This window comes from Lissotriton helveticus, chromosome 12 (assembly GCF_964261635.1).
Source record: "Lissotriton helveticus chromosome 12, aLisHel1.1, whole genome shotgun sequence".
NCBI classification, from domain to species: Eukaryota; Metazoa; Chordata; class Amphibia; order Caudata; family Salamandridae; genus Lissotriton; species Lissotriton helveticus.
In genome coordinates, this window is record NC_136073.1 from 828,860,329 (window position 1) to 828,869,397 (window position 9,069).

Genomic DNA, 9,069 nt, shown 5'->3' on the forward strand with positions numbered 1-9,069 from the left:
CTACCAGCAGCCAATGCCTTATGCTGTATTTTATCTGAACCTTGTGGTCTCTGACATAGTGTTTTCAGCCATGGTTAGAGTTAATAACAAAACCTGCAAATCAAGCAATTTAGCAAATTGTTGGCTACAAAACCATTGGCTACAAGTGTTGACTTCATGCCATTTGGAAGCCTTGACTATCGAAATTAAAAGACGTATCCCTTCCATGCTAGTGTACAAAGACCACAAAGAAGTAGTGGGGAACAATCTGAAGAAAAAAATATGGTCTCAGGTGCTTAAGGTTGTCACAAACTCAATTGGAGCATCACTCCATGTTAATCTATCAGTAGTGGGCCATTAACACCGGACGGGCACTATTTTTGTGTATTTTTCGGGGAAGTGGTTGAGAGCTGCAAAACCAAGGTTTTCCAGAAGTTAGGAAAAACTTGGAAAAGAACCACAAAATTTAATAGGCACTCAAATCAAGAAATATGGCAGTTGCCCCAGTTTATTTGGGGAATGATGGCCTAATTATCCATTTCTGGGAGCAAAATATGTCCTATTAGAAATTCTAGTTCATGAGTTACAAATAGTTTTTACTATTCCTGTTTCTCCCGCTATGGAGCATCTCATAAAATATGATAGAGAAGATTGTAGCTGCTTCCAGGTGCATGTTGGATCTGTTTTTGGCTTCCATTTATGTTTTTGGTTCAGTTTAATTTGACCTTTATAACTACCCTTGTTTGTTTCAGCCAGCTATAAGTTGTCCAAAGGCCTAAAACATATTGGCTGTAGTTTAAGACAGCTCCTATGGCAATATAACAGTACTATAAAAATACAATATACAAAAAAACTTATTGTGAAACTGTTCATGGAGAAGATAACGTAGCTGTTCTCAATGGAATATGTTACATTTCAAACAAAAAGCAGAATGGATGTTTTTTTGTAGAACGTGCAGCTAATCTTAGACTATTAACAGATATATATATATATATATATATATATATATATATATATATATATATATATATATATTCTCTCCTCCAATGCCGGTTGGTGCACCTTGGGCTGTCGCGGAGCGGTCCTGGGTAGGCCACCGACAGGCCTCTAAATTATGCCACAAATACCTCTTATTCCCGAAGTAGACCTGGACACTCGGAATCCATATGTAGAATTTATTTCAGCAAGTGAAAAAGTGCGGCGCGTTTCGCCGATAAGGCTTGCTCACGCTCGTCTAGGTTACAATGACGGCCATTTTTTAAGTGCTCAAAAAACACACCCCCAAGTGAATTCATAACATTACTTTGGCATTGTGGGCAGACATCTTGTAAGGTGTTTATACAATTAGAATATCCATTACTTAGGTATCTACATGTGTCGATAACCATACAGCTCACCATGTATGAGATATATATCATCCCAGTTAAATTAGACCATAGCGTAGTTCCATGTGTCAACAAAACTGCATAAATTCTATGTCTTAGGGACAAATGCTTCAATATCGCAAAAAATATTCAAACTTACATTCAGTCTGAAATTAGAAAATTATATTCAAAAATATTCAAAAATATATTATGCTGGCCACATAACGATAGACTTACTGCCACATATGTTGAGTATACAGCGCGACATAATGGATTGCGTGAATACGTAACCCCTTCGCTCATTGGTTCTTAGGTTGCTGGGATATGTTATGTCCAATCTTATAGGTCGTGATTGCTATGACACGTGTTACCATGACAACAAACAATATGCGATTACAGCTCGTCTAGCGAGTAATTTGTAGCGATTTGCGAAACAGACAATGGTCCCATCTGATGCAAAATGCTGCTTCAAAAGTTCATGCCCAAGTGGGCGACAGTATAGAGTTCAATAGATGTAAATCAAGTCATCGCCCCAGTGGGCCAGATGTTATACTGTTGGGAAGATCCTGGTGAGCTCAAATATCTCAAAACCAAATGTGGTATCAATATGTCCAAAAGTTTCCCACAATGCCTGTAAATAAAATTAAAACATTTAAAATACAGCCGATTATTGCATTCAAGGCAGATAAATGTACACAGTTACTCATCATATAAATGGACTGACAATTCCTCACTGGTATTTAACCCTGTAGGTGTCAGGCATTGAAAATTGATAATGTACTTGGACTCAAGCTTTCTCATTGACAGTTCTTGATTACCACCTCGTACTCCCAAATCTACACAGTCAATCACCACCATGCGTAGTTGAGTCTCATCCTGCATATGTTGCTCAAAGAAGTGTCTAGCGACGGGATACTGCTTGTTATGATTCCGTATTGCTCTCAAATGTTCAAGAACTCTCTTTTTAGCCTCGTGCTTGGTACTCCCCACGTACCATTTGTCACATGGGCAAATTAGTAAATAAATACTATAAGTCGTATTGCAGGTGAGTCTCTTTTTGATAGTGAATTCTCTGGATGTTCCGGGTATTTTCAAGTTTTTACAATCTCTGCTCGACTTACAGGCTTTGCATTTTCTGCAGCACCTGAATCCAGCATTTGTAACCCCATCTGGTTGACATCCAGCTGTTACATAGTTGTGACTGAGTTCGTCCCGCAATGATTTACCCTTACGGAACGTGATCTGTGGATTGTCGCTTAGATATTTATTTAGATGTTCATCAGTACCCAAGACATGCCAATGTTTTCTAAGTACCTTTCTCACATCATGGGATTGTCCAGAAAATGTTGTGATGAATCTGATAGTTTCAGATTCTGCCATATGTGCTTTAGGAACTAGGAGTTCATCCCTGGTTTTGGTATTGCTTCGTTCAATTGCTGCAGCAATTGTTCGTTTGCTATACCCTCTCTCTTTAAACCTCTGACACATCACAGCTTCCTCTCTTTTGTACCCCTCATGTGTACTACAGTTGCGTCTGGCACGCAGCAATTCCCCATAAGGGATGCTGTAAACCAGACTCTTTGGATGGCAGCTTGAGGCTCTCAACAAACTATTCCCCGATGTGCTTTTCCTGAAGAGTTTGGTGGTCAAAGTCTTATTGACTACTTCCACTTCCACATCAAGGAATTCCATCTTAGTGTCACTGATTTGTTCAGTTAGTATCAGGTTCAATGTATTGACATTCAATGTGTCAATAAACTGTTTTGCAGAGTCTCTGTCGCCATTCCAAATAAAAAGAAATATCGTCAATGTATCGCAGCCACAGGGACACATTGTTGAATTCGGCCATTTCTTGGACGACCTGCTCCTCCCACCAGCCCATGAATAAATTCGCGTAGCTGGGGGCGAAGCAGGTTCCCATGGCTGTGCCCTGTGACTGACGATACATGACGTCATTGAAATAGAAAAAGTTGTTTTTGAGGCAGAAGTCTATCATGGACAGAAGCATACGGGAATGTGAGAGTAGTGAGATCGATCTAGTATTTAAATAATGTTTGACAGCCCTCAAACCATGTTCATGTTGGATGCTGGTGTAAAGGCTGCCAACATCCAGAGTGACTAGCATGAAATTGGTCTCCCAGTGAATCCCATTGATGACACTCAGAAATTGGGTGGTATCCTTAATGTATGATGGCAAAGCCACCACAAAAGTTCTTAAGTAGTGGTCAATGTATTTAGAACAATGTTCCAGAAGGGAACCAATGGAGGAAACTATGGGGCGACCAGGTGGATTACTATGGTCTTTGTGAAGTTTGGGGAGGAGGTACAATATAGGAATCTTTGGATGTGCATTGTACAGGTATTGATATTCCTCAGTTTCTATCAACCCCTTGTTTTTCCACTCTTGAAGTAGATCTCTGAAGTCACGGTTAGATTTTAAAACAGTATCTCTATCAGATCTACTGTAACAGGTCGTGTCCTGTAGTTGTCTTAAGCCCTCCTGAAGATATTTCTGCTTGTCAAGGACCACAACGTTCCCGCCCTTATCGGACTGTCGTATCACAATTTCCTTGTTTGTTCTAAGAGATTCGACAGACATTTGCTGGGTGTGAGATAGATTCTTATTACTCTGAGATATTCTCTTCTGTCTCAATTTTACAAGATCTTTCAACACACCACATTCAAATACATCTATTGCATCACATTGGACTGCAGGTAAAAACACACTTTTGGGTTTAAATTTCGTTTTGGGATTATTGTCCAGATCAAAACCCCAACTCTCCCAATCCGGTTCCTCTCCTGTATTAGCACCGTCCCCAACAATGTCTTCTAGTAACAAAATGTCTTCTACGTCAAGATTACTTAACGTATTGCCAATGGACACATCTGATCTTTCCTTAGATTTAGTACAGTACAATTTTTTCAATTTCAACTTTCTTGCAAACAAAAATAAGTCTATACGAGTCTGTGTAAAGTTCAAATTAAGTGTAGGACAGAAGGAGAGGCCAAGTGTTAAAATTTCTGTCTCACCTTCAGTTAGTATGTGTTGAGAGAGGTTCACCACCGTCATATTCATTTTAGATTCTTGCTCCTTGTTGCCATTCCCATTGGAGCTTGTGTGGCGTTTGATCCTCCTCTTTTTTGCCTCTTTGTTCCTCCTGTTCCTCCTCTGTTTCCACGTCCTCGACCTCTTTGATTCCCTCCTTCCCCCTGAAAGGTGTCTGTCCGATTCTGACTCATCATCTGGAACTGGGCTAAAAAATTCACCTTTTTGTTGATATTAATAGAGGGCTCTTGAGCAATGCCGGTTAAGGAAGCGTCTGATTGGTTGCCATCCGATGCATCGCTTTCCACTACTTCGACATCCATTCCGGATTTCGCTTGGCTGGTCAGTACCATCCCGGTTTTCTTATCGAATAAATGATCGTACTTTTTCTGAAATGTTAATGTTCTTCCGGATTGATAATCTTTAAAATCCCTGATAAATTTGCGTTGCTTTTTTGCTGTGATTTCTTCTTCCAATTTCTCCATTTTTATGTTTAATTTCTTTAAATGTTCTTCCAGTTTTTCTTTCGTCATTAATGGTTCAATTTCTGCCAGGAGATCCTCTATACTTTTAAGAATCTTTGCACGATCTTTTATGGCAAATTTTACCAGGATTTTCATCATAACCATGGAACATGCTGAGGTATTGTCTGACCAATCAATAAGCATCTCCGGATCAGGATCTTCATATGTCGGAATTGTAAAGATCCGGAGGCCTCTTGGAACTCGTTTAACCTCGATGTATCTGGATAGCGACTCCGCTTCCCACCATTTGGATAATTCTTTCTTGTATAGCTTTTCAAGCATGCTCAATTTAGTTTGCAAAGTTATTTCTTGGCCAATATTGGCTGTAACCTGAGTTGGTTCCATATTAGTGCCTGTCATGTTAAAAAATAATTTATCGGCTGTCTGTTTCCGACGAGAATCCAATTCACCTGCCATGATGATATTATTGTAACAAATAGTTACCGTGCGTGTACAAAAGCTTGTAATTGTTTGTCAGCTTTCGCACGCTCTCCTACTTTCGTGTGTCCACGTCGGTTTGCAGGGATCCCGTTGCGTGTCCGCCTACGTACTGGCGCCCAGGTGCTCCCACCCTTCGGCTTTCCGCTAGCAGAACACCACAGGTCCTCCGCTTTACCTCCGTATTTCTTTTCAAAAAGTTCGCCGTCGGAACACCAAGAGTCGTTCAATGGTGTGGTTCCTGGATAGTCCTCACGTTGATACTCCTTCAACAAGATCCAGACGGCGTCTTACACCAAAGGTCAGCCCATGCAATCTATATGCAATTCTCTCCTCCAATGCCGGTTGGTGCACCTTGGGCTGTCGCGGAGCGGTCCTGGGTAGGCCACCGACAGGCCTCTAAATTATGCCACAAATACCTCTTATTCCCGAAGTAGACCAGGACACTCGGAATCCATATGTAGAATTTATTTCAGCAAGTGAAAAAGTGCGACGCGTTTCGCCGATAAGGCTTGCTCACGCTCGTCTAGGTTACAATGACAGCCATTTTTTAAGTGCTCAAAAAACACACCCCCAAGTGAATTCATAACATTACTTTGGCATTGTGGGCAGACATCTTGTAAGGTGTTTATACAATTATAATATCCATTACTTAGGTATCTACATGTGTCGATAACCATACAGCTCACCATGTATGAGATATATATCATCCCAGTTAAATTAGACCATAGCGTAGTTCCATGTGTCAACAAAACTGCATAAATTCTATGTCTTAGGGACAAATGCTTCAATATCGCAAAAAATATTCAAACTTACATTCAGTCTGAAATTAGAAAATTATATTCAAAAATATTCAAAAATATATTATGCTGGCCACATAACGATAGACTTACTGCCACATATGTTGAGTATACAGCGCGACATAATGGATTGCGTGAATACGTAACCCCTTCGCTCATTGGTTCTTAGGTTGCTGGGATATGTTATGTCCGATCTTATAGGTCGTGATTGCTATGACACGTGCTACCATGACAACAAACAATATGCGATTACAGCTCGTCTAGCGAGTAATTTGTAGCGATTTGCGAAACAGACAATGGTCCCATCTGATGCAAAATGCTGCTTCAAAAGTTCATGCCCAAGTGGGCGACAGTATAGAGTTCAATAGATGTAAATCAAGTCATCGCCCCAGTGGGCCAGATGTTATACTGTTGGGAAGATCCTGGTGAGCTCAAATATCTCAAAACTAAATGTGGTATCAATATGTCCAAAAGTTTCCCACAATGCCTGTAAATAAAATTAAAACATTTAAAATACAGCCGATTATTGCATTCAAGGCAGATAAATGTACACAGTTACTCATCATATAAATGGACTGACAATTCCTCACTGGTATTTAACCCTGTAGGTGTCAGGCATTGAAAATCGATAATGTACTTGGACTCAAGCTTTCTCATTGACAGTTCTTGATTACCACCTCGTACTCCCAAATCTACACAGTCAATCACCACCATGCGTAGTTGAGTCTCATCCTGCATATGTCGCTCAAAGAAGTGTCTAGCGACGGGATACTGCTTGTTATGATTCCGTATTGCTCTCAAATGTTCAAGAACTCTCTTTTTAGCCTCGTGCTTGCTACTCCCCACGTACCATTTGTCACATGGGCAAATTAGTAAATAAATACTATAAGTCGTATTGCAGGTGACTCTCTTTTTGATAGTGAATTCTCTGGATGTTCCGGGTATTTTCAAGTTTTTACAATCTCTGCTCGACTTACAGGCTTTGCATTTTCTGCAGCACCTGAATCCAGCATTTGTAACCCCATCTGGTTGACATCCAGCTGTTACATAGTTGTGACTGAGTTCGTCCCGCAATGATTTACCCTTACGGAACGTGATCTGTGGATTGTCGCTTAGATATTTATTTAGATGTTAATCAGTACCCAAGACATGCCAATGTTTTTTAAGTACCTTTCTCACATCATGGGATTGTCCAGAAAATGTTGTGATGAATCTGATAGTTTCAGATTCTGCCATATGTGCTTTAGGAACTAGGAGTTCATCCCTGGTTTTGGTATTGCTTCGTTCAATTGCTGCAGCAATTGTTCGTTTGCTATACCCTCTCTCTTTAAACCTCTGACACATCACAGCTTCCTCTCTTTTGTACCCCTCATGTGTACTACAGTTGCGTCTGGCACGCAGCAATTCCCCATAAGGGATGCTGTAAACCAGACTCTTTGGATGGCAGCTTGAGGCTCTCAACAAACTATTCCCCGATGTGCTTTTCCTGAAGAGTTTGGTGGTCAAAGTCTTATTGACTACTTCCACTTCCACATCAAGGAATTCCATCTTAGTGTCACTGATGTGTTCAGTTAGTATCAGGTTCAATGTATTGACATTCAATTTGTCAATAAACTGTTTTGCAGAGTCTCTGTCGCCATTCCAAATAAAAAAAATATCGTCAATGTATCGCAGCCACAGGGACACATTGTTGAATTCGGCCATTTCTTGGACGACCTGCTCCTCCCACCAGCCCATGAATAAATTCGCGTAGCTGGGGGCGAAGCAGGTTCCCATGGCTGTGCCCTGTGACTGACGATACATGACGTCATTGAAATAGAAAAAGTTGTTTTTGAGGCAGAAGTCTATCATGGACAGAAGCATACGGGAATGTGAGAGTAGTGAGATCGATCTAGTATTTAAATAATGTTTGACAGCCCTCAAACCATGTTCATGTTGGATGCTGGTGTAAAGGCTGCCAACATCCAGAGTGACTAGCATGAAATTGGTCTCCCAGTGAATCCCATTGATGACACTCAGAAATTGGGTGGTATCCTTAATGTATGATGGCAAAGCCACCACAAAAGTTCTTAAGTAGTAGTCAATGTATTTAGAACAATGTTCCAGAAGGGAACCAATGGAGGAAACTATGGGGCGACCAGGTGGATTACTATGGTCTTTGTGAAGTTTGGGGAGGAGGTACAATATAGGAATCTTTGGATGTGCATTGTACAGGTATTGATATTCCTCAGTTTCTATCAACCCCTTGTTTTTCCACTCTTGAAGTAGATCTCTGAAGTCACTGTTAGATTTTAAAACAGTATCTCTATCAGATCTACTGTAACAGGTTGTGTCCTGTAGTTGTCTTAAGTCTTCCTTAAGATATTTCTGCTTGTCAAGGACCACAACGTTCCCGCCCTTATCGGACTGTCGTATCACAATTTCCTTGTTTGTTCTAAGAGATTCGACAGACATTTGCTGGGTGTGAGATAGATTCTTATTACTCTGAGATATTCTCTTCTGTCTCAATTCTGTCTCAATTTTACAAGATCTTTATATATATATATATCCAAACACGAAGTTTGCCTGCAATATTAGGACTCCGAGGCAGGCGACTCACTAGAGAAAGACAGGACACTACATATACCATGAGGCCATGTGCCCTCACTCTATCTATCTATCTATCTATCTATCTATCTATCTATCTATGTATCTATCTATCTATCTATCTATCACCCTCACTCTATCTATCTATCTATCTATCTATCTATCTATCTATCTATCTATCGCCCTCACTCTATCTATCTATCTATCTATCTACCTATCTATCTAGCTATCTATCGCCCTCACTCTATCTATCTATCTATCTATCTATCTATCTATCTATCTATCTATCTATCTATCGCCCTCACTCTATCTATCTATCTATCTATCTATTT

At 40.3% G+C, this 9,069-nt stretch overlaps 1 protein-coding gene across 2 annotated transcripts in view; it reads left to right on the forward strand.

The window, feature by feature from the left end:
* LOC144798543 (disintegrin and metalloproteinase domain-containing protein 10-like) overlaps positions 1 to 9,069 on the forward strand; it is an 87,802-nt gene that overhangs the window by 7,684 nt on the left and 71,049 nt on the right. The window lies entirely within an intron of this gene.